The sequence below is a fragment of the Octodon degus genome, unplaced genomic scaffold (genome assembly GCF_000260255.1).
Source record: "Octodon degus isolate 3935 unplaced genomic scaffold, OctDeg1.0 scaffold00226, whole genome shotgun sequence".
NCBI classification, from domain to species: Eukaryota; Metazoa; Chordata; class Mammalia; order Rodentia; family Octodontidae; genus Octodon; species Octodon degus.
In genome coordinates, this window is record NW_004524802.1 from 1,944,697 (window position 1) to 1,970,334 (window position 25,638).

A 25,638-nucleotide genomic window follows, 5' to 3' on the forward strand; every position below is an offset into this window, starting at 1 on the left:
AAAAAAAAAATAAAAATATAAACATTTTATGGTTTAAATTCAGTAGGACACAAAGACTATGAAATGTAAGCTTGCAGTTTCCGAGCTGGGATAGGGGGTGCACACCTGTAAGCCCAACACTCTGGGATTACGCTGAGTCTACCCAGTCTACCCAGTGACTGACCACCCCCATCCCACGGCTGAGCCTGTGTCTCCTTGCACATTCCTCCCACGCAAGCTCTCCAGGCACAGAGATGAGGTCTTTCCAGATTTGCCCTCTCTGCCCTCGGAACAGAAACTAACAGCAGAGGTCTGGTACACAGTCGCTGTATTCAGTATTCATTCGTTTTCCACAACTCTAAACGCTTCTTCTGCCCTATGTAGACGAGGAACCTAAACACATCTGCTATTCCCCGACAGTATGCGGTTCCAAGTGGCAGCACAGTCAGGCCTCAAAAGCCCACACACTAGCACATCTGCTAGCAGACAGGGACAGCGTCGATAGACACACATGCAGTGACCTGCGTGGTAAGAATTAATCAAGATTTACACCATTTCGGGCAGGAGAGATAGCTTGGTGGCTTAAGCGCCTGCCTGCCTGGCAAGCACAAGGCCCTGAGTTTGATCCCCAGTGCCACCCCCCAAAAACAAAGATTTACACTGTTAGATCAAACTTGCTATGTGAACTCTCAAATTATTGTGAAAAGATTATTTAATGCTTAGAAAGCTGTGGCAGGAGGATTGCAATATCAAGGCTAGCCTGGGCAATTGAGAACCTGGGCTGGGTGGGACTGCAGCTCAGTGACAGACCACATGCCTATTAAGTTGGCCTGGGTCCAACTCCCATCACTACGAAGTAAAACAAACCAAACAAAAACAACAGAAAGTCACTGGTCCAGCTCCCTCCTCTGGTAGCTGAGGAACCAAGCTGATGGCATCTCACAGCCTCCCCACGACCAGAGTCACCGGGGCCTCAAAGGTCAGTGCTCACACTGTAGCTAAACCATGGTGTTCTCAACCATGCAGACATCTGTAAATTAAAACCCTGCATGGGCTGGTGAGATGGCTCAGTGGTCTAAAGCACCTACTTAGAACAAGCTTAAGGGACCGCGGTTCAATCCCCCAGCACCACATGCCAGCCAGCCTTGCCCCCTAGTGGGCTGAGCTGCCCCCCCCCACTAAATAAATAAATAAATTTAAAAAAAATAAATAAATAAAACCCTGCACTTCAGCTAGTTCTAGAGCAACAGGCAAAATATGCCCCTTAAAGTCCCAAACAGAGCTGGAGAGAGAGCTCAGTGGCATAAGCACCTGCCTGGCATGCATAAGGTCCTGAGTTTGATCCCCAGTACCAAGAAAAAAAAAAAGGCAGGTACACTGGACAGAGCAACAGCGGGACACTGAGGCCACTTCTGACCTTAAGGAAGGGGCTAAGGCTACATAAACCTAAAATAAAGCTTCTCACATTACGGGATGACTACGTGCTGCGTTCTGGGACCTGAGTTCAGGAGCTGAGCAGAGCTGTTCAGCCGACATGTGCCTGCCCGCACGGGCACCTGACACTCTTCTGCTTTTGCCCTAGACACTAGGTTGAGTTTCCCCAGGTCCTACCCACCCCATAAGGTCACACACTCATCACCAGGCATGCTTTTTTTATTCCTCAAATGCAAAACCCATGCATGTGTTACATCGAGAGCCGAGCCACACTGACAATTTAAAATGCCTTCTGTGACATTTCTTTGAACTGAATAGTCTTCCTGCTTCAGAAGCCTTCTGCAACAAACCCACTTCACAATCAAAGTGACCCTCCTGCTCCCAGGACCAGCCTTCCCACATGGATGCCACTGATTGGGTTATTTTCACTCCAATGTGGATACTGATGTGACCTTTCTAGGTCACCAGAAATCTTCATCTAACTAGCCTTTTAAAAAACTCTACTCTTGGGGCTGGTGAGATGGCTCAGTAGTCTAAAGCACCTACTTAGAACAAGCTTAGGAAAGCACAGGGACCGCGGTTCAATCCCCCAGCACCACATGCCAGCCAGCGCCGCCCCCTGGTGGGCTGAGCTGGCTACACACACACACACACACACACACACACACACACACACACACACATAAATAAAATTAAAAAAAATACTCTGCAATGTTGGTTTTCGCTTAATAGAGCTATGATTCACTGCAGTTCACATGGTAAATGTAAAGTTTTGGTTTTTTTAATGCAATGTCTAATCTCTTTGATTGCCCCCAAAATTAATCAATTTTGAACATAAAATATTTTGTAGTCAACATTCTTTGTATAAACAAAATGGTTACAAGAGTAGTTTTCTGCTTTTAAAAATGTGAAACTAAATGTCTGACTACAGATTAGACAGTGCTATGGAACAGCTCCAAAAAAGATACAGTGTGTCTGGAAGCCGGTGTGAGGCAGTATCCAGTGCACGTGTGAGCCGCACACGCACACGTGACCAGGGTGTGCACCCGTGAGCAGCGCTGCCGGGCACCAAGCAGCTGGCTCTGTCCCTGATGCTGGCCAGGACCAAGGGAGCCACCACGTGTTGAGAGGAAAATGAATCTCAGGAGATCACCTGTTACCAGGACAGCCAAGGATCCCGAGCAGTTTTGCCAATCTGCAGAGTAACCTCTTCCTCCTCAACCTCCACACTTGAGCAGGAAGAACCCCCGAACCAACCTGTCCCGACATCTATTCCTTCACATGAGCAAGTAAGGGAAGAGCCAAGGGAGAAGCAAGCCACACAATACAGGTCGTCTGTCCTGAGTGTGATACAGATTGTCTGTCCTGTGTGCTTCCTACTTACTTCTTGGAGGAGGAAGAAAAACAAAAACAACCAATAACTAAAAAGCAGTGAGCTTGTTCTAGAAAAAAAGACTTGGTGGTTCAAGCTGAAAACATCCAAGCAAGTCCTGCCCAGGGCAGGGATGGAGCTTGCAGCCACCATGGCCTCTGTTCCCCAGGATGCTGAGTGGCAGATGCTGTGAAGGGTGAGTGAGGACAGGGGCTGCCTTCAGAGTGGTGGCCGAGGGAAGGACAAAGCTGCAGCACTCATGTGTGGGTTTGTGGGAGGCACAAAGCCACCAAAGGGTGGAGCAGGGTGCACAGCTGGGCTGTGAGGACCGGTGGCCCTGGGACGGACTTCCCTGAGAGGACCTTCATGCTATGCTCCAGGCAATGCACAGGAGACACAAACTGCTTTCCCTAAGCCCAGATTTTTACTCTACAACACAGAAAAAGACACAAGAAAGGCAAAAATTGGTGACTATCAATTTAACACTTCATTTTACAAACTCTCTAAGAAAATCCCCTGTTATAACCCTAAGTGCAGCATGCTGCCATGCTGGTGCGCATGAGCAGGGAGAACACGCGTGTTACAAGCAGTTCTTCATGTGTATGAACAGGCTGGGGGGAGAGGCCAGCAAGACAACTCAGCGGACTAAGTGCCTGCTTTGGCAGGCGCAGGGACCAGGTTCAGGGCCTAGCCCTGCTGCCAGGCCGGCCCCACCCCCAGGACAGGATGAGCTGGCGGCCGACCGAGGCCACGCACGGTGGTGCACATCTGTAATCCCAGCGCTGGGGAGGCTGAAAACAGGAGAATCCCTGTGAGTCTGAGCTGCATAGTGAGACTCTGTACTAAATACATAAATGAAAAATAAATAAACAAGCTGGGTGTTACCGCGCAGTTTAGACAGTGTGTCTGTTGAAGAAATTCTTTTCTTCTTACATTTCTTTCTGAGCACAATTAAACTTCTGTACCAACCAACATCTAGGCATTATGTAGCATATTAAAAAAAAAATTTACTGAGAAACAATAGCAATGAGACAGTTTCAAAACCGATTACTAGCACAGTTTCAATAATCAACACACTGCATACTGTTGTCTTAGTGGTTATTCATTGTACAAGATGCTGACATGAGATCTGTCCACAAGCACTATTAGAACAAACCTCTCTAGTCAGTGATCCAAGAGAATGCAACTGTGTGTCTAGCTTAACTATTCAGAACGTACAGACACAAAGTGGTCCTTCATTTGTATCCCCTTTTTTGTTTAGTTTTGTCAGAGAAGGGTATTACATTGTTAAAAAAATATGCTAATCTTCTCTGTATTGTTCCAGTTTTAGTATATGTGCTGCCAAAGAGAGCACTTAAGTAACATTTTTAAATTATCTTTATTAAAGATGATATATGAGCTGTTTTCCAACAACTCACACATTGGAAGCCTTGCTCTAAGTTAATATTTTATACAGAATTTCACATGAGCAAATCTGAAAGCAGGAAATGGTCTCTGACAGGATTTGGAGCTGTGAGCTGTAATAAGCCACAGCAGCCACCGCAATGACAGGCAACAGCATGACCAGACCTTGCTGGAGCCCCAGGCAAAAAGAAAAGAAAAACCATAGGTCCGTGGCAAGGTTCTAAGCCACACAAGCTGCTCTGTGGGCCCTGGGGCCTACAGCTGGGGTCAGAGGTTACCCCAAGGAAGGGTGGCAGGCCTGGGCCTAGGCAGGGCCAGCCAGCCAGCCACACGGGGGCGCTGGAGGGGCATCCCAGCGACACCCCACAGCTGGAATGTGGGGGAGGCAGCTCTTCATGCAGTACCGGAGTCTGCCCCAACCACTCCTCTGAAAACACCTCTGCTCTGAGGCCCAATTTGGGGTCACACTTGAGATGCCATGTGGAAACTGCTCAGAAATGCTGGTGCTAAGAAGATGACGCTGCAAAGTCCAGCATTCACGCGCACAGCACGTGCCACAAGCACAAGCTGGAGGATGTCAAAAACACCAGGGAGCAGCCTCAAGCCAGGGTCCCCGGACTCGTGTCCCTCCTCCTCAAGGGAACAGGCGCCAGACTCCTCTTCCTCAACTCTAGTCCAAATGTCCCATCTGACAGGTCACCAGGCCTCCCTCAGGCGGCCCTGGTCGCATGGGGAGCCCACAGGGACCTGACAGGCAGTTCTCTGGGGCAGAGCTCGGCCTGCTGCCATGCCACCCACCCACGCCTCGCCATGGGGGCGCGGCTTCCCTAGTCCTCACTCCAGTCTCTGTGTCCCGGGGCCTCAGGTTGCATCAGTCCCTTGCCTTTTGTTATGTACGGTACGCGACCCTATGACAAGTTGAGGAAATGTGTCACCCCTTCCTGTCCATTTTTTTTTTAACACACCAGGCCAGCTAAGTGGGAGAATCTGTCATTTTTAATAAATACCAACTTTTTTTTTGACAGCTCAGATATTTCTTAAATGTAATTCGTAGTTCTATAACTTTTTTTTGGAGGGGGGGGTACAAGGTCTCACTACACAGCTTGGACTCACAGTGATCTTCTTGTCTCAGCCTTCCCAGCGCTGGGATTAGAGGCATGTGCCACCATGGCTGGTTTCAGTGGCCAGCTAGGCAGCAAGGACTGCACTCAGGTCCTTGCCCTTGTCGCGCAGGGGCTTAGACTGTCAAACTATCTCTCTGGCCCTAAATAACATTTTTATCGTTAAAAATGACATCACGCTACTGAAGTCACTTCCAGTGTCTCACAGTCTTAGAACACCAGAATCTGTTTTTTCGATGGCATGACGGGGCTCTGGCCCCTCCACAGAGTGCAGCACCTTGGCCGAGGCTGGACACAGGTGTGGCTGTCTCCACCCCCTGGCACCTCCTGCAGGTGCTGTGGGTGAGGTGCCAGGCATACAGCACACTGCCCTTGGCCTGTGCTTGGCCTGAGCCCTGTCCTTGCCTCATCTGCCAGGGAGCATTGGGCCACGCTGCCTTCCACAGGCCTCTATCCACCCTGGCTCCTTCTGGTCCACCAAATCCCAGTGTGGGCGCACATCTCCCAGGGCCACACACCACCTCCCAGGGCCGCACACCACCTCCCAGGGCCGCACACCACCTCCCAGGGCCGCGCACACCACCTCCCAGGCCGCACACACCACCTCCCAGGCCGCACACACCACCTCCCAGGCCGCACATACCACCTCCCAGGCCACACACACCACCTCCCAGGGCCACACACCACCTCCCAGGGCCGCACACCACCTCCCAGGGCCACGCGCACCACCTCCCAGGGCCGCGCGCACCACCTCTCAGGCCTGCACACACCACCTCCCAGGCCGCACACACCACCTCCCAGGCCGCACACACCACCTCCCAGGCCGCACATACCACCTCCCAGGCCGCACACACCACCTCCCAGGGCTGCACACCACCTCCCAGGGCAGCACACCACCTCCCAGGGCAGCACACCACCTCCCAGGGCCACGCGCACCACCTCCCAGGCTGCACACCACCTCCCAGGCCTGCACACACCACCTCCCAGGCCGCGCACCACCTCCCAGGCTGCACACAGAAGGTGCAGTACAGGGCTACCACCTGCCAGGCCTGGACTTCCAGGGTCATGGGCACACTGCTCATGCCAAACTGCAGTTTCATTTCTGTTTATCTGTTAAGAGTCTAAAATGTCCTAAAATGAAATAGTAGTGACAGACATTGTACAACTGGGGATACACTAAAAACTACCGAAATGACCCTGTAAGAAGGTGGATTTTATGATATTCAAATTACCTCAAAGTGACTAGAACATGAACTTCAAAGCGATTATCAAAAAAGTGCCTCCTATCTCGAGTAAAAACAGTGTCTAATCCCAGTGAATGAAAACTCGGAGTCTTGCAGCTGGCTACACAACAATCACTCCAAATGCACTTGCCACGCCCCTGCTTCTGTGCCAGGAGCCTGAACAGGGTCCCAAGGGGAGGACAGGCCCATGTCGCAGTGTCAGGGCCTCAGCTCACAAGGCTTCTCCCCTAGTGGAGCATGGCACCAGTGTTCCCTGGAGCACAGGTCCTCAAAGAGAAGGCAAAGCCAGGCTATGGACCCAGCTGACAGCTCACGCAGCAGCGCTTTGCAGGCTTCAGCCCAGGGTCACGGCACAGGACAGAGACATGGCCCCCACCCTGCATCAAAATTCCACATAACAATGTGCAGTTGGCAAGGGAACCACTGCTGAGGTCACACAAGAAAACAATCTGTTGCCCGAAGTGAATTCCACAATCAAATCTTACCTTCCTCCAACACTGGAAAACTAAAAGTCAGGCATACCTGGAATCTGACTAGAAAATCAACGTGTATTTCAACCCTGTAAGCTAACCTTGCACTAGTGTATAATAAAGAGCCGCAAGCCAAAAGGCGAAGGGCCACAGCCAAGCGTCCTGCCTCTGCAAGTGCAGGCTCAGCCTGCAGCGCACAGTGCGCTCAGGGCCACCGGCTGACCTCAGGGCGTGTGCTTCCTGGGGGACCGGACAGCAGCGGGGCTGGGCAGGGACAAGCTGGACACACTGGTGCAGGGCCACCAACCTGTGGCCCGGAGTGCACAGCCCAGGCCTCCACGCTCCCAAGGGAGGCCTCCAGCAGGGAAGTTCCATACTGAGCCACGAAAGAAGGCGGGAAGGCTGGACTTAAAAACCCTAAATGGCTCCAAGTTAGAGCGCTGAGGTTAGAATAAACACCTTCTTTTTCTTTTTTTCAGTACTAGGGACTGAACCCAGAAGTGCTCGACCACTAGGCTGCACCCCAACCCGTTTCATTTTTATTTTGAGACAGGGTGTAAATTACTAACTTGCTCAATCCGGGCTTGAACTTGTGATCGCACCGCCTCAGCCTCCAAGAGTGCTGAGATTGCAGGTATGTGCTACATGCCTGGATAGGACAGGCCTTCCAGTGACAAAAAGAAGACAAAACCCGATGAATTGAAAGCAAACCTCATTTGTAGAAAAGCGATCCTCAGGAGAGCTGAGTGCCCGAGGCCAGGTTTCTGGTCCCCGATCTGGCTCTGGCCTGCTATGGGCTTTAACCAAATGGGATGACTTCTTTGGGCCTCAGTTTCCTCATCTGTAAAATAAAGGGGCAGAATTAGATAAAGGCTCTTAGCTGAGGCCAAGAGTGCATCGCAGCCAGGTGCCCACTGAGGAGTTCCTGGAAGATCCACTGCTTTCCCATCAAAGTCTGACCCTGTGCCATCGACGTTCACTGGCACAGAGACAAGTTCCATCCCAGTGTCAGGACACCATCCCAGTACCTGGCCTGCCTCTTGGGAGACACTGTCTTGGCTACCAGGAAGCTATGACAGAAGGATCCCAAGTTTGAGGCCAGCCTGGGCAATGTAGCAAAATCTTGACTCAAGATAAAAATAAAAAGGGGCCTGGAGTTTAGCTTAGTAGTAGACCACTCGCCAAGCAAGGTTCTAGGTTCAACCTTCTGCCCTGCAAGATAAAAGGACAGGGGATTGGCTTCAAATAACAATGTGACATATACTTCTAACAAAAAGCAGACCAGCCTTTGATAACGAAGCCAACAGGTCCACACAATGTTTGCAACTCTGACATCTGAGCAGGGTCTAGCTAACCTGGGTCTCCTTCCCTCCCCCGGGCCAAGCACTACAGCCTCAGAAGTAGCACTTGGAGCCTCAGTAGCTCTTAGAACAGACAGATGCTCCATGGGACACATGGGCACATGGGGCTACAGACTCACCAGAAGAGCACAATGTGTCAGCCCCTTCTCTGGCTCACAGCCCGAGGTGGCCACACGCTACACGTGAAGCCGACAGCCATCTCCCAACCACAGCCAGTCACCAGGCGTCAGGAGCCAGGCAGATGTCACCGGAGGAAGAACTGCACTCAGTGGCCCACTGTGGCACCCAGAGAAAGGACGTGCTCTGCATGGAACACCCAATTTATTTACGTTCATCGTGAATGCACAGGCTTTCTGCTGGAAAACCTCACTTAAAATGCCAGAAGGTTGAGAGCCCATTCACAAGCTTTTCAGAATGCATGCAGTTGCCATGGTAACCCTGACATTCTATTTCTTGGCACAGGGACATGTAAAATTACCACCCATAATGCATTTAATACAGTCTGGGGCCACCAATTCATAGCAAAATAAGTAAGTTCAGCTCTCGGGCTCACTCTCAGATAAAGAGGACCAGGTGGAGGTAGTGCTCGGCTTGCCCACAGACAGGCAGAGCACCACATAGCGGAAATGCTCATCTGAGGCATGAGGGCCCAGGGAACAGCAGACTTCACCTGCTGCCAGCCAGGCACAGTGCTGCCTGCCAGATCAATCAACCATCATTGTCTAAATGGACAAGTATATTAAAACCTGTATCTGCATCTCTGAAATATGACCACCTAGAAAGAAAAAAAACCAAAAACCAAGGGCCAGGGAGATGGCTCAGTGGAGTAAGCGCTTCCCTGGCAAGTGCAAGGGACTGAGTTCAATCCCCGGTTCCACACACACACAAAAAAAAAAACCAGCAGCTGCTCTCTTCAAAGACCACTCACAGCCCTTCATGTAGAGGGCACCTGCCCACACTACACAAGATAACTCTCCAGAGGTCACAACTGTCCTTCAGAAGAAACAAAGTCCTATTTCTTCAGTTCTCAATCTTACTTCTCTGCTCTGATTCACGATATTCAGAGGCATTTAAAATGCCCAGGCGCCAGTCTGCAAGTCCTTTCCCTCTGTGCAATCCACCACCTGAACAGAGATGCAAACCAAGACACCAGACACAAGGCACAACAGCCTCTGGGGCTTCATGTCCTGGGCGCCTGCCGCACCGGAGCCTGAGAGCCGCTGCTGCAGGACGCACTGCGCTGGCCACGGCATGCACGGAGCCCTGGGTCCTAACCACTGCACCGCAGGGCCGCTCACCTCCTTCCTGCAGCAGGCAGCAGGCAGCAGCAGGAGGGAAGCCCCAGCCCCATCTCAGGTGGGTTCCACGTTCCTGGGGACTCTGGTAGCCACTGCACTGCATCTTTCTCAGCGCTACCACCCTCAGGAGAGCAGAGTCGGGGGAGACTTCCTGGCAGGGCAAGCTGCCTTTGGAACCGCAGAGATCTTTCAAAGGTCTTAAAAAGTATCGAGACTCCTTTGGGTGCTTCTGGATCTCCAATCTGTTTCCTAGAGGTATCTGGGTGTAGTTCTCCCAGGATAGCCGTGATACGGCCTGTGCGGTTTCACACTCTCCCTGTGAGAGTGCTGCATCTAATGCCTTGCTCCAAGTCCCACCGAGGCCTCCTGGGAACGAAACCCAGGTTTTCACGACAGAAACAGGCATGTCCTGAGAGCACTTACAGCTCCAAGGAGACAGCAAGCACCCACGCCCTCCCTCACTCGGCTGCTCCCATGGAGCAGAAGTGCCACGATACACAAGCCAGTTCACAAGAAGCCTCTCTCTCTCTCTCTCTCTCTCTCTCTCTCTCTCTCTCTCTCTCTCTTTCCAGTAAGTACCACTTGCCAGGCAAGTGCTTCTTCTGAGCTATCTCCCTGGCCCCCTAGAAGAAGCTTTTTATTCATTCATTCACCGTATCTGTGAGCACGGAGCAGGTGCCGCTTGTGAAAAGGTACCCGCCTAAGGGAAAGCTCCAGCACTTATGGTCAGAGGGCCCTAAGAGCACAGGCCAAAGAACAAGGCATCCAGCCACAGGGATGAGGACTGCCGCAGAGCTAAGGACAAGGTGTTCTGAGAAAGAGACATCTGATGGGTGCTGGTAGACAAGGGCAGCACGAGAGGGGTGCAGGGTCCTCAAGAACCCACATTATCCTGGCAGATAGGAAGGACCCTCAGCACTTGCACAGGCTCTGAGCGGCGTGGGCCCAACTCACCCCACGGTGGCCTGAGCAAGTGCCTGTGAGTCTGGTCCCTGAGCAGACCCTCCAGAACCACACCCTACCCACAGGAGCAGGTGCCTCTGTGGCCCAGCCTGGGCAGGGCGGATGTCCGAGCAGCCTCTGTCCAATGTGTCTCATCCCCTCAGAGAGCCTGGCCCAACACTGAGCAAGTGCAAGTAAGGGGGCCAGAAGCAGCAGACATCACCCACAACAAGGAGGACCCCAGCACACAGGGGTTGAGTCACACTGCCAAGAGCGCCCCTTCCCACCTCCCTGGCTACCTGGCCTGTTCTCCGCTCAGCACTGGAATCCTCTCCTCCATTATCTGCCACAGGCTCCTTCCCACCTGGAAGGAAACCGCTTCCTGTCCTCTGCCACCTTCAGTGACCAGCACACGGTGCTGATGCAACAGTTCTACATCTGCATCCCCGAAAGTCAGTCCCTAGGCCAACATAGAGCCACCTGTGCCCCTCAAACGGGACCATGGCCCAGACAGCTGGGTCTTGCCTCGCACGCTGGTGTCACTACCACATCCTCTGCATCTGTCTGTCCCAGGATTTACCAACACCGTAGGACCAGCACTCATGGGTGTGCACAGCTACGGGGCAGCAGGCTCCCCGCCCAGCTCTGCCGCTGAGGTGTGAAGCCAGCACAAGTGCGCTGCAAGCAGACAGCACGGGCAGGGCCCGAGAGTTGCACTCTGTGGCACGCACAGCAACAGATGAGTGACAGCAGTGCTCGGCATGTGCCACAGGCTGCGGAGGGGCCTTCCAGGACACCGCACATGTGGACTCCCTCCTGGAGGGGACAGCTGGCAGCACGTGGCATAGGAGGATCAGAGGCAGCTTAAGGAAATTTCCCTTTTCTCAGCACCGTGCTTTATAGATCCACTAGTTAAGTTTAAAGCCTCGGAGGAACTTTTATCAGGCACTGCTGGACAAATGTAGATGCCACTCTGGGCAGTCCCCACAGAATTTCCCACAGAGCCCTGCCTTTCAAGTTAGATCAAGGCTGTTTCTCTGTAGCCTCATCCCGCCGGCCAGGCGTTGGAGTATGGCGAGCAGACTTCCCCACTGGGCCTCACATCAGTGCCCTGCACTCTCAGACGGCCCCTCGGCTGCAGGGGCTGAGAGGAAGGCGCAGTTGGGTGCAGGTGGAGGACATGGGCATATGCAGGAAGACTGGGGGCACCCACCATCCTCCAAGTCACCTTTCGTGAGAGTGCCTGGAAGCAGGGCCAGGAGGGCAGAGCCAAAGGGAGCAGCTTCCTGCTGTCCGCACCCCAGTCGAGAGGCAGCGAGACTCCAGCCCAGAAGCAACTGCTGCTGCTCTCAGCTAGCACTGCCCCTTGGAGGGCCGGCACAGCTGGCAGAGCCGATCTGCTTCTCCACGATGAGCACAGGGAAGGCTCCCCTGGCACAACCGCTCCCAACAGCAGCACAACTGTCAGCATGGCTCCCAGGCCCTAGGCGCTCTTCCTCCTTAGCTCAGTTTCTCTAATCAAGGAGAGACCCAACAAGCTGCCTGTTACCTGGAATGACCAGAGCACAGCGATCCTCTTTATTAAATAGCAGTAATAAAGTTAATAATCTAACTCAGGCAAATTAGCATCATTAGTGCACTTTACATGGATTTGATACGAATTACAGAGACAGCCCCTAAGGGTTCATTTGGACACTCAGTGAGATGCTCAAGAGCATGACCACACTGCTAAGGTATGTAGCACTTCAAAACCACAACCCAGTTACCCAGATGAACATGAAAAGCTGCGAGCGGTACCCAGCCCTGGGTGGGACTCTCACTGTCAGGGCTCCTGGCACTGAAGATCAAAGGCGGTCCCCAAGAGGTAGTGGGGGGAGTGGAGTAAGAGGCCAAGTTCAGTTAGTTTGGAGACACTCTATCTTTTCCCACAACCTCACTTACAAAACGCTAACACCACTTCCTAACCATCAGCTGTGACTGGGTTGCTGGACGGAGAATTCTGGCTGCTTCTCTGGGTCACAGAGGGTACGCAGGGACTTCAAACGAGAAACAGGAGGTCACTGGATCCCAAAAAGGTCAAGGAAGCCCCAGTTATGAATGGGAACCGGACAGCAGGTAGCAGCAGCATCAAGAGCCAGCGCCACTTCCCACAGGTGTCCCCTTGAGGATGAAAGCATACATCTGACTTGTGAGGGCCAGGATGGCGGCTGAGCCCAGACAAGGACCTGGTGCCCACCCCCGGCCGGGGGCGCAGCAGCAGCAGCACAGGCAGAGGGCCGCCCACCGCATGTCTGCATCACAAGATGAGCCTCGCAAACACACAGGCAGGACAGGACAGGACGCAGGCCTACACTGCAGGCCTTTTTTATTTTTTAATTCTGAGACAAGGTCTCACAAGTCACTAAACTGCTCAGGCTGGCCTCAAACTTGCAACCCTCCTGTTTCAGCCTCCTAAAGTGCTGGGATTATACTCATGTACCACTAGGCCCAGAAGAGTACAATACTTAAGAAAAAAAAGTCTATTTTAATTGCTATAATAAACTCAAGTTACAAATGTAAGTAAACCTTATGCTTTAAACATGGGGAAGAAACATCACTATGGAGCCATCTCCCAAAAAACTTTGCCTGATTTTTTTGTATTATAAAATAAATAAGAGCACCTCAATTTTTAAGACTCAGAAATTTTAAGCACCTAGAGGTAAAACAACAACAAATCATTAACACAAAATTCCTGTGAAGAAGACTCCAAGCCCACCCACAACATAAACAACTAACGGGCCCCCACACTAACAAAGGCCCCACTTTGGTCTCACAAAGAGCACCAGGCAGAGCGGGTGCAGCCTCAGGATAGCTCTATAACTGGCTAACACATCAGCACCATCACGTGCTTCTATTTTCCGAAGGAAGAGAATCACGACGACTACTCACAATCCACGGTGAGTCAGCCAGTGTGTGAAGTATTTTACATAATGGGAAAACCTACTATGACCCAAAAGTTCAGTGTGTTCTCATTAAGTTTACCAGAAATTACAGCCATGCAGATACCTCTGTTAACTGAACCAAAATGAAGAAAGGAAACTACTTTAGACACATGCACATTTTTGGTCTAGTAGAGCTAATTTTTTAGTGTCACTAAACTTTTAATTACTCAGACTGAAAAATCCACAAGTTAAGTACAAAATAAAGAAAGTCTGCATGTGGTAACACACATAGTTTAAGAGCTGATCCTGACTCTAGTTACTTGCTACCTGTGTCACTAACCAACGCCAGCACTCAACAGGGACAGCTTCATTCTGCATAAGCACCAGCATAAGAAATGGTTTTTCCACAATTCTGACACCATCTGAAGTGTTGGGGGAGATTTTCCCACTGTGTTTCACTACAAAGAACAAACAAACAAAGCTGTGGAAAGTCTTACAGTGCTTCACCCATTTAAACGTTCCCACATTACTAGGCATGGTGGCAAATGCCCATAGTTCCGGTCACTTTGGAGAATGAAGGAGGAGGACACAAGTTTGAAGCAAACTTGGACAATTCAAGGAGACCTAGACTCAAAACAAAAATTAAAAGGGGCTAAAGATGTAGCTCAATGGTGGAGTGTCTTTGAGTTAGAATCCTCAATTCCTCAAAAACAAAACAAATCAAAAAGAAAATAAAGTACCCACATTTCATTCAGTGCTTGCAGTGAAAGAAGATAATTGAGCAATAAAACTCTTCTATTGGGGTGAGATGGCTCAGTGGTCTAAAGCACCTACTTAGAACAAGCTAAGCTAAGGAAAGCACAGGGACCCCAGTTCAATCCCCCAGCACCACATGCCAGCCAGCCCCGCCCCCTGGTGGGCTGAGCTGGCCACACACTAAATAAATAAATAAATAAATAAATAAATAAATAAATAAATAAATATTTTTAAAACTCTTCTATTGTGACCTTAAAAAAAACCAAAAACCAGGGCCGGGGAGATGGCTCAGTAGAATAAGCGCTTCCCTGGCAAGCACAAGGACCTGAGTTCAATCCCCGGTTCCGCCAAAAAGTAAATAAATAAATAAGCCCGCAGTGCCCTGAAGGGCCCATGTGGAAGCCCACTGCCGATGCGCAGCGCAGACACAAACATCCTCAGCGGCATCTCCTGCCAGCAGCTGCCGAGTGCCCCTTCCACAAATCACATGCTGCTAATTTCACAAACAGAAGCTATCTGTAGCCAACATAAAGCCATAGGTACATTTCACTTTACAGCTTGGTCCCCAGAAAGGAGCAAATGGAAAACACAAGTCTCCTTTTAATCCTGTTAAATAAACTATTTGCAAGGATTAATCAGGAGACCCTGGTGATGTCCCCGTCCTGACAGTGTTGCCCACGGGGTGATGGCCGAGAACACAGCCTGCAGAAGGCTGTGCATCTGAACTCGGCTCAACAATCCTGCTGGAAGCTACAGACTCCTCTGCAGGGCCGGGAGAGTGGAAGTGTGTTTCTCTGCATGAGTGTCAAGGTTCATTCACCCTAAGTCAAGTACCATGAGCAAACCTAATTCTAAACTAAAAGACTGATCTCAGAGCTGGCCAAATGGCTCAACAGATTAAAGCGCCTGCTTAGGCAGACACAGCGGCCAGGGTTCAATCCCTGGCATGCCGTGCCAGCCCTGCCCTGGGGCACACTGAGATGTTGACTGAGACTGGGCCTGGCAGCGCACACCTGTAATCCCAGCTCTTGGGAGGTTGAACACAGGCTGACCACTGAGTCCGATCTTGTAGTGAGACCCTGTAGACCTCATACTAAAATACAAGAAAAAAAAAAAAAGCACAATTTTTTTTTTTTCTTTCTTTCTTTTTTTTTTTTGGCGGAACCAGGGATTGAACTCAGGCCCTTGCACTTGCCAGGGAAGCGCTTATTCCACTGAGCTATCTCCCCGGCCCCAAAAGCACAATTTTGAATACACGTTTTCGGATGAGAGCTAACACATTCTGTGGAATTTTTCAAAGACCACAGAGAACTTTAGAAATGATATAAATAACAGAGACATCTGCTTCAGAAATGGACTAGTTCACCTCACCTCCTCTAGCTTCTGACAATGCAGACACTCCAATACATCTGATATCACTTAATTTTCTAACTTAAAAAGAGCAGACCTTCCTGCACCCTGACAATTAAACTCATTTCCAAAAGGAGGAGCCATGTCAGAAAACAGTTAAATCTTTAACTTTTAAAGGTTTCTATCTATCCACATCAAAAATAGCCCGGGAGACAGCTCAGCAGCATAAGCACCTGCCTGGCCAGCATAAGGGCCTGAGTTTGAAGCCCAGTACCAAAACAATTTCTATGTATCTTGGGGCTAGAGGTGTGGCTCAGGGGTAGAGGTCTTATCATGCATGTATAAGGCCCTGTGTTGGATTCCCAGCACCACAAGAAACAACAACAAAAACAAAACTAAAAGCATCATACCACGGCACGACACGCATATCCATGTTTACATGCAGTCTGTAAGAGTTAAATCTCGGAAGCAACCACATGGCCATCAACCAATGAATAAAGATAATGTAGTTGTTTTGTTTTTTTTTAAAAAGTATCTTGAAAACACTAAAATCAAACAATTCTTACTTTATTGGAAAAGTCAGGAAACCACCCTAGCTCCAGCAGGCCTGCCTTCCCCAAGCAGCCCCCAGAGCCTGCTCTGTGCCATGGGCGCCCAGTGGGGGGCACACCTGACACCAGTCACAACTAGACCCTGCACACTCACCTGGACCAGCCACCCCTGCTGACCATCTCCCCTGAAGCCAGCACAGGTGAACAGGAAGGGCCGCACCTACAGCCAGGCCAGTGCAGCGTCACCGGCATCCTGGCTGCACCTCTCCCACTCCAGAGGGCAGGGCTGAGTTCTCTGCCAGTGTTTCCAGCCCCCAGCACACGGCGTGCACACATGTGCAGACAGGGCCACAGCCTATTCTCCACAACCCTGAAACCCAAAACAGGCTCCAAAGTCACAAGGTGGTGTCCCCCAGTGTGACACAAAGCTGTTCACCATTGTTGTCCCACTGAGAACAGACTTCTATTCTGTGCAACACCCGTGACATGTACATGACCAGGCGCTCCCAGGATGCTCCACAACACACAGCACATACACAGTTCTGCCCTAAATCTCAGGATTCTAAACTCCAGAACATTGTGGCCCAAGAGTTTCAGACACAGGTCTGCATCCTGCAGCTGATACCCAGGGAAGGATGTGCACCATCCTTTGCAGACCCTCCACCAGCCTGCCAGCAGGCAGTCACTGCTACCAGGAGGAAGTCAGCAAATCTGGGCCCAAGTACCTGGCCAGATGCTAGGACTCCAGGGTACAGAGAGACTGCAGCCCTGTCAGGCAGAGCAGACAGCGGGTGACCAAGGGCAGGGAGGTAAGGAATGCACTAATGGCCACAAGGGCAGGGCGGACAGGGAAGCCTTGGGGCTGTCAGATGCCACATGCCAGGGCCATCTGCAGGCAGTGGTGCAAAGCGGGGTTCACCATTCCAGGGACCCAAGACCCAGCTGCAGTACAGGTAGGGCAGACATCTGGGGCTGCAGAAGGAGCCAAAGACAGGATTTTTAAAAAATTGTGTGCGTGTGTGTTGGGGACTAATCCCAGGGCCTTTACACTGAGCTACATCCCCAGAACTTTTCCTATAAAGACCAGGCTTTAAGTCACTTAGGTGACCAGGCTGGGATGGAACTTGCAGTTCTCCTGGTTCAGCTTCCCAGGCCAAAATTAGTCTCTTAGTTGGCAAAGAGTAACTATATATTGAGGGGTGCAAAGTGTTGTTTTGGTATATGTATATACTATAGAAAGACTAAGTAATTAGACACTTGAATCACCTTACTTTCTGTGTACGAAGAAAACATTTAGGTCTACTCCTTCAGCAATTTCATCAAGTATACACTACTGTTATTAACTATGACCATGGATGTATGCGGAAGACACTTTGCTATGTGAAACGTGCCAGGCACAAAATGACAAAAGCTGCATGATGGAGTTCATATGTGGACACTAAGAAAGTCAAACCTGGGGAGGCAGAGACAGCTCAGCAGTCTAGGCACCTGCCTAGGCACGTGCAAGGACCAGGGCTCCATCCCATGCACCGTGTGCCATGCTGCCCTGCCCTGGGCACCGGCACCGCCAAGTCACCTACCAAGACCAGGCGTGCTGGTGCATACCTGTAATCCCAGAGCTGAGGAAGCTGAAACAGGAGGATCACTACAAGTTCAAGTTGCATAGTGAGACCCTGTACCAAATACATTAAAACAAATAAATAAAATCTTTAGGGCTGGCGCGATAGCTCAGCAGACTAAGCATCTGCTTAGGCAAACACAGGGACGGGTTCGATCCCTGGCACCACATGTTGAGCTGGCCCCGGCCCTGGGCGCACTGAGCTGGCCACCTGAGGGGGGCACGGTAGCACACGCCTGTAATCCTAGTACGGGGGAGGCTGAAAACAGGAGGATCACTATAGAGTCCAAGATGTGTAGTGAGATCCTATACCAAATACACTTAAAAAAAGTTGAACTCACAGGGGTATGCAGCTCCTAGTGGCTAAGGCACACAGTCACAGAGTACAGCTTTTTGGTCAGATCTGGCTCAGCTGTGGCAGGAAGAGAGGGCTCCACAACTGCCCTGCTGCACACGTAGGTCACACACCTCCTCCAGGCCTCGTGGGCACTCGTGGGCCAGGACCTCTGACTTCTCAATCATGGCCCCTGGCACAGCTCCTCCCACCACGAGGGCTGCGAGCCTTGCTGGGGAAAGGGGCTGAATTATACCAAAACTATACACAAAGAAAAAGGATGGCCAGTGTGAGAAGCAGGAGAGAGGACAGACAACTCTGAATTACCACCTACTGCCAACAGTGGCTTGGGCCACCCTCAGCTCCCCCAACCAGCCTGCACGCTTTGCTCACACAGGAAAGGCCACAGAGGGTGCGGTTCCCACCCTCACTCGGACTGGCCGCAGCTGCGCAGGCCTCCCGGAGGGAAGGAGAGGCCTCCAGCAGCTTCTGCTGCAGGGAACAGATGCAGAGACTCCGTCAGGGCCAACCCTGGATGAGCAAGTCTCACTCGCAAGGTACACGTGGGTGGGTGCCACAACACATCAACGGACTGCAGGAGTGAAATGGTACCTCACATTGTGCGTGCCTGTGGGAGAAGGGCCCACCGACGAGCACTGCAGAGCCGCTGTCGGTGCCAAGTCTCACAGAGTTCGGCTTAAAAACGCGGACTCAGTTTGCCTTCACCTCCAGAACACACTCCTGCTCCGCCCTCCTCAGAGCTTCAGCTCTTGCTCGCGGCCCTGTGGGTGGGTGGCTCTGTGGCCAGGCCTCCGCCCAGCAGCACATGGGCCACTGCCCTCACCTCCACGCTGGCATTCAGCATCTTCTGCCCCGCACTGCCTCCTCGAGCCCTTTGCCGTTCACCTCCACTCAAGAGCTCACCCTTCACCCACCTCTCAGCTGCTCTACCACCGCAGTGCCCCTCTGCCCAGCCACTCTGCCTCGGGTCCTCACAGGCCCCTCCTGCTGACCCTCTGAGTCCCCACTGAGTGCCACCTGCTCACAAGACCTCCCTGGCACTGCACAGGCACGGCTTGGCCCCTGCCTGAGCCCATGTCCCCGCCCTCCTCAGGCTCCTGACCTCAGCTGGTTCCCACGGCCTGGGACAGGGCTTGGCGTCTCGTGACACTGTCAGTTCTTCTGATGGTCACAGATCTAACTCTAAAAATCTTACTTTTTTGTTTAAGTGGGACACCCATTCATCCATTTAGTAAGCTCACAAGAGTCCATGGTTCTTGACAGCAAAGCAAGCTCACGGCCTGGCGGCGGCTGTGGTCCCGCCATGCAGCTCTGCACGCCCACAGAAGGCAGGGGCAGTCCTGAGCCCAGCGCCACAGAAGGGCATCAGGAAACCGGCACCATGCAGGACTACACACCACCATGATGAGGAAATCACAAAAGTCACTTCATCTGCAGAATTCTAGCAGCCATGTCAAAACCAAAGCCACACAGAAGGAGGAAAAACTGTTCAGTCTACATTACTTAACACAACACGAAATTTTATTAATGTGTGATCAATATCAAGAATCATTAATAGGATGTTCAATGTTCTTTTCACACTAAATAGTCAAAATCTGGTGTCCCAGTTCTTACTTAACGGCACCCTGAAGCAGGAGCTAGCCACAGCCAGCTCTCAGTTGCCAATCACGCAGCTACCAATTAAGGAAGAGAAAGGTGCTCATGATATAAGTGAAAAAAGCAAGCTATATTTGCAGAAATATAATGACCCTAAACACTCATGAAAATGGAAAGGCCTCAGAAGAGGCAAAGCAAACTTGGGCCCACGAGTCCCTATTTTAAACTAAACTCGCTGCCGTAATCTAAAGGACACCAATGCCCAGGGACAGCCTGCTCGGGCCACCCTCCTGTCCCTCTCTCAGACAGGAGCTTTCCTTCCCTCAATAAATATATTCTGCTTATTAAAAAAAAAAAAAGGAAGAAAGAAAGCATAAAGGACACCAACAGATATACACACCAACAGATCTAGACTCTGGAAACAAGCCTTGCTTTTAGGGTCCACTTATTTCTTGGTCCAACCAACTGTTCATTAGGGTGCCTACACCACTCAGTGGGGACACACTGATCTTTACTCCAAAGGGACAACTGAATAGCCACATGCAAAAACAAAACCGAACACCTGCCTTACACCACACACAACAATGGACTCAAGATGGACCACAGAATAGAAAAACTAAAACGTTTTAACTCTCGGAAGAAAACTAGTGCAAATCTTCATAACTGTGGGTCAGGCAATGGTTTTAGATATGAAGAAAAGGACCAAATGATAAACTGGTCTTCATCAAAGCCAAAAACCTTCCTGCGGCCCAGAAAGCAACAAGATATCCCAGAGTCAGAGAAACCACTTGCAAATTCTGCATCTAATGAAAAAAAAAAAAAAAGTCCAGCAATGTAAAGAACTTGTAACTCATCAATAAAAAGATGGGGCTGGCCAGATAGCTCAGCAGATTAAAGTCCCCACTCAGGCAGTCACAGGGACAGGGTTCTATACCTGATGTGCCATGCTGGCGCAGCCCCCAGGGAGTGCTGAGACAGCAACTGAGACAGGGCATGGTGGCTCGCACCCGTAATCCCAGTGCTTGGAAGGCTGAAAGCTGGAGGATCACTACAAGTCCAAGCTGTGTAGTGAGACCCTATAGACCTTGTACTAAATACATAAAAATAAATAAATAAAAACTTGAAAAAGATGAATGACCCAATTTTAATGGGCAAAGAATTTGAACATTTTTCCCATGGAGACAGGTCTGGCAGTCAACGAACACATGGAAAATGGTCAGTATCCAGCCAGCAGAAGAATGCAAAGCTCACTCACAGCAGGAAGCCAAATCACCCACTAGATGTGGCTCGGGGAAGGTGCAGACGAAGGAACTCTTGCTGGTGGGAATGTAAAGTGTTATCAGACGCTCTGAAAAGCAACCTGACGGCCCCTCAAAGTGTTCAGCAGTTACCTCGCATCCTGGCTACCAAAGTCACCCCACAAGAACTTACTCAGGACTTCTCCTCACAGCACTGGTCCTAGTGCCTGAAAGGAGGAACAACTCAGTGCCCTCAGCTGATGGGTGGGTACGGATATGGCACTTCCTGCACAGGGGGATATTATTTGCCTGCAGAAAAGAATGAAGAAGCAGTGACACATGCCACGAGACTGCACCCGGGAAAGACCCCATGAGGAGAGCAGTCACAAGAAAGCACGCCTTACAGGATCCACGTATATGCCATTTCCAGTCTTCATTATTCCACAGGCTCGGAGAGGGCTGATGGGCCCTGCGGCCGGGGGAAGGGAGAGCAGAAAGTAATGCTAATGACTACTGAGTTTCTCAAGGATGAAGAAAATGTTCTGAAATTTGTGGTGATTGCTGCACGACTCCCAATCATACCAAAAACCAGTGCACTGTGCAGTGTGAAATGGTGAGTTTGGAGTCTTTTTAAGATAGGGTCTTACTGTGCAGTACAGGCCAGTCTTCAGCTCACTGTGTAGCCCAGGCTCCCCTTGAACTTGTAGTGATCCTCCTGCCCACTCATCCCAAGTGCTGAGATTACTGGTGTGTGCCACCATCCCTAGCTGAAATGGTGAATTTTATACATGAATTGTACATCAAGGCTACTGTTCCTAAAAGCAAATTATTATGTCTAATATCACACTGGAGCCCAGCAGAGGCTGCTGCTGTGTCACAGGCTGTAGCAACTTGGGGTGTCCTGGGGAAGACGCCGGGAGATGAGGCCTTGCCAGGAGCCCAGCTAGCCACAGCCTCTAGGGGCAATCCCCAGTACTGGAGAAAAAGAAAGAAGATTCTTCCCACTCTGCTTGCAGTGGTGCAGTCCTGATTATCTTCGTGTGTGCACTTGGACCAGTGTGAGAGAATCCGGTAGTACACGCTATACATGCTGAATCTGATGGCTGGTGCTGTAGGATTACAGTAAGTCTCTCCTCAGAAGAAGACCCAGGTGTGGCGGTGAATGCCTGTAACTCCAGCACTTTGGGAAGCTGAGGCAGGAGGATCACAAGTTTGAGTCCAGCTTAGGCAATTTAGCAAGACACTGTCTCAAAAGAAAACATACAGAAGGGCTGGGACTACGGTGCAAAGTGAGGCACTCAGTTTAATCCCTTGCACTGCAAAAAAGAAAAAAGAACCTGCGAGCCTCCAGGCCAGTTCCGGTGTGCCGCCCAGCGGGCCCTGAGCTGAAGACAGCCACCCGGAGACTGTAAACACCAGGGAAGGGATCCTGCCTGCCTGCACCGAGCACAGACCTCTTTCTGTCTTCGTTCCCCAAGCAGACCAGCAAGGTGTTCGCGCCCCCAGCCCCGCATCAGTGTGGGCCCTCACACTGCTGGCTGAGGCGGGCGAGGACGCCGCTGGTGTCATTCCTTATGGACTGGGGTGACTGCCTGGGCGGGATTCAGGGCCCTCGTCGGGGCACCTTGAGACTTTCCTACTATAGTGATTTTCCTGAATGGGTACCACATTTTTAATGAAAAGTAGTTTTTAAACTAATTTTTAAGGGCTAGGGATAGCTCAGCCTGGCAAGCTCAAGGTCCTGAGTTAGATTCCAAGTACCAAAAAATAACTAAAATCTAAGTATGTTTCCATTGTTATTAAAATGTCTAAAACTGGGCATAGTGGCACACACCTGTAATCCCAGTGCTGGGGAGGCTGAGACAGGAGGATCACTATGAGTCTGTGTAGTGAGGCCCTATACCAAACAAACAAACAGACAAATAAATGATTTTGTTAAAAATTTTAAAAAAGAATAAAATGTCCGAAGTGCCTAAGACTAGGTCTCCAAAAGAGAAGAATGAACTGACAACCAGGTGAGGGAGGTACCCGCCTCTCTTGAAAACTGAGCATGAAAACCCCAGCTTTCCTCCCAGGACACTCAGGCACAGGTGCGAGCGAGGCCCCTCCGGGCACTCTGCAGCCCCCCCCCAAAACTACTAACACCGGAGTCCAGCAAAGGCTGCTGCTGTGTCACAGGCTGTGGCACCTCGGGGTACCCTGGGGAGGACTCTAGGAGGTGAGGCCTTGCCAGGAGCCTAGCTGGCCACAGCCTCTGCAGCTCATCCCTGGGGGAGAGGCACACAACCTCCAGCCTCTGCAGTGTGGGCCAGGTGGGCTCCAGCCAGGCAGAGGCTGGGCACCCCACTGGCTCAGAAGACCAGGGCAGGCAGGGAGCCACCACTGCACCGTGCTGCCAGGTACAGCATGTACAGTGTGCATGTAAGACCGGATTCTCACACACTGGTCCAAGGCACACACTCAGATAATCTGGGCTGCGCCACTGCGGGCAGGGTGGGAAAATCTTCCTTTTTCTCCAGGACTGGGGACTGCCCCCAGGATCCTCTCCCTGAGTACCATCCAAAATCCTTTATATTGTTTATCCTGAGACAAGGTCTCACCAAGTTGCCCAGGCTGCGCTTAAACTTGGGATCCTCCTGCCTCACTCCTCTTGGGACTATGAGTATGTGCAACCACATCTGGCCATTCTCATTTGCACTTTCCTGTGTCCCTGGGCAGACAAGCTAACAGTCAGGACCTGTCTATCCAGCTTTCATCCTCGGGGACGGCCACACCTGGAAGTCAGGCCACCTTTTCCTCAGCTGGCCCTGCAACAGTACCTGTGGCCTGGGCCCAGCCTGAGTCCGAGTTTCTCTAGGCAGAAAACACGCAGCTGCTGCGTGCCTTCTGCTGTCCGCAGACCAGCTTCTCTGTTCTCACAGCCTCTGTTCACAAGTCAGAGACTGCAAAGACATCCGCTGGTTGGAAAAGCGGAGCAGTTAGGGCCACACAAGCACTTGCCCAGCCTGAGCCCAGGGGTCCTGACCAGCAGCAGCCCAGGACCCGGAGAGCAACAGAATCACTGCTGACAAATGGCCTGCCAGTCCAGAGGCCACCTTTCAAACAGAGGGTGCTTCCTGCAGTCCTGACCATCCACTCTGCAAAAACTGGGGACTCCCCACCCCTGAGATCTGAGTCCAAATGCGTGGAGGAGGGAGGCCTGGGTCCCCCCCCCCCTTAGGTGCTTTCTGCCTGCTTTTTGCTGTTTTAACTATAAAGCATTCACTAATTTTTAAGCCAAGAGCCAGCACACTTCTTCCGGACAGGGCCAGAGAGCAGACTACAGGCCCCAAGCCACCCCAGGTGCGTGTCACAGGCTCTCCCCTTCGCTTACGCTCGCAACCCTTTACGAACGCGAGTCATTCCTAGACCTGCTTCTCCAACCCATTTTAGACACTGCGATTCCGAGAGGAACGCCACTGCAACCTCCAAGAGCATCTCTGCCCCTGTGATGACACTCACTCCACTCTGCTGGAGCCACATGCTCATCCAAGACGAGTGCCACCTCTGCCTATCCCTGAATCACCTACTGGATGACAGCGATACGAATAAAACACTATACTCACGTCTCTCTCACAGTGGCCACTTGAAAATATTTATGTCCAATGTTAAATCGCTATGTAAGCATTTTCCATCTCAAGCAACAAAAGAACTTGATTTTGTTGAGATTTCTGGGCACTTCTTGAAAGCCTGAAGACCACAGTTGGATGGAGTGAACAGCTTTCGTTTGACCTCAACTTGTGAATGTCCAACCTAACAGAAGTTTCCTTCAAAGGTCTGTTCCTGTCCACATGTTCCTGACACTCAGTTTCACTCAATTTCTACCCTAAGATTTTATTATAAAGCTTCAACATAACCCTCACCCAGTGGACACTCAGTTTTTCAGAAGATATACAAATTTAAAAGTGAGCCTTGGGGCTGAGGAGATGGCTCAGTAGAATAAGTGCTTGCCTGGCAAGCACAAGGGCCTGAGTTCAATCCCTGGTTCCGCAAAAAAATAAAAGTGAGCCTTAACAACCTTACAGTGAAATTAAGGCAGCAACTGACATCTGTCTAGAGCAGCCAGTGCCACTATGCTCAGAGAATGAAGTCCTTCACAGGAAAAGGCGCTGCCCACATTCTAAGCGCCTCGCTTCTTGTACAGCGGGTCTCACCCAAGACCTCCTGGACCACAGACATCTCAGCCACCCCTTCTCTCAGGGTCACCAGAAAACCCCCCTAACACCTAACTCACCTAGACTTTTTATTTATTTTACTTTTTATGTGGTGCCAGAAATTGAACTCAGGACCTTGCCCTTGTCAGGTAAACCTCTTTCATTTTTGTTTGTTTTTTAATGCATTTGGTACAGGGTCTTACTACGCAGCTTGGACTCATAGTGATCCTCCTGTGTTCAGCCCTGCTTTTGTTTTTGTTTTTTTTTTTTTTTTTGAAACAGTGGTTTACTTCATAGTTACATAATTCAGCATGGCCTTGAACTATGTACCCCAGGCTGGCTTCACACTTGGGGCGATCTCCTGACTCAGCCTCCCAAGTTCTGAGATATAGGGGTGTGCCAGCATGCCTATTCATTCTCCACTTAGAAACTTTA

At 50.9% G+C, this 25,638-nt stretch overlaps 1 protein-coding gene and 1 pseudogene across 2 annotated transcripts in view; both read right to left on the bottom strand.

Annotated features, from left to right (window-relative positions):
• The window catches only part of Traf3 (TNF receptor associated factor 3), a 92,751-nt gene that overhangs the window by 47,480 nt on the left and 19,633 nt on the right, over positions 1–25,638 (bottom strand). Inside the window, exons 1-2 of one of the 2 annotated variants that reach the window (XM_004645393.2) lie at positions 8,053–8,114; positions 7,736–7,865 (exon numbers count right to left, since the gene is read on the bottom strand). The gene's annotated coding sequence lies outside the window, so the exon portion shown is untranslated. Of the gene's footprint in view, positions 1–7,735; positions 7,866–8,052; positions 8,115–25,638 lie in introns of those variants that run through there. The other variant, XM_023705614.1, reaches the window with a different exon arrangement.
• LOC111813804 lies at positions 4,083–4,139 on the bottom strand (annotated as a pseudogene).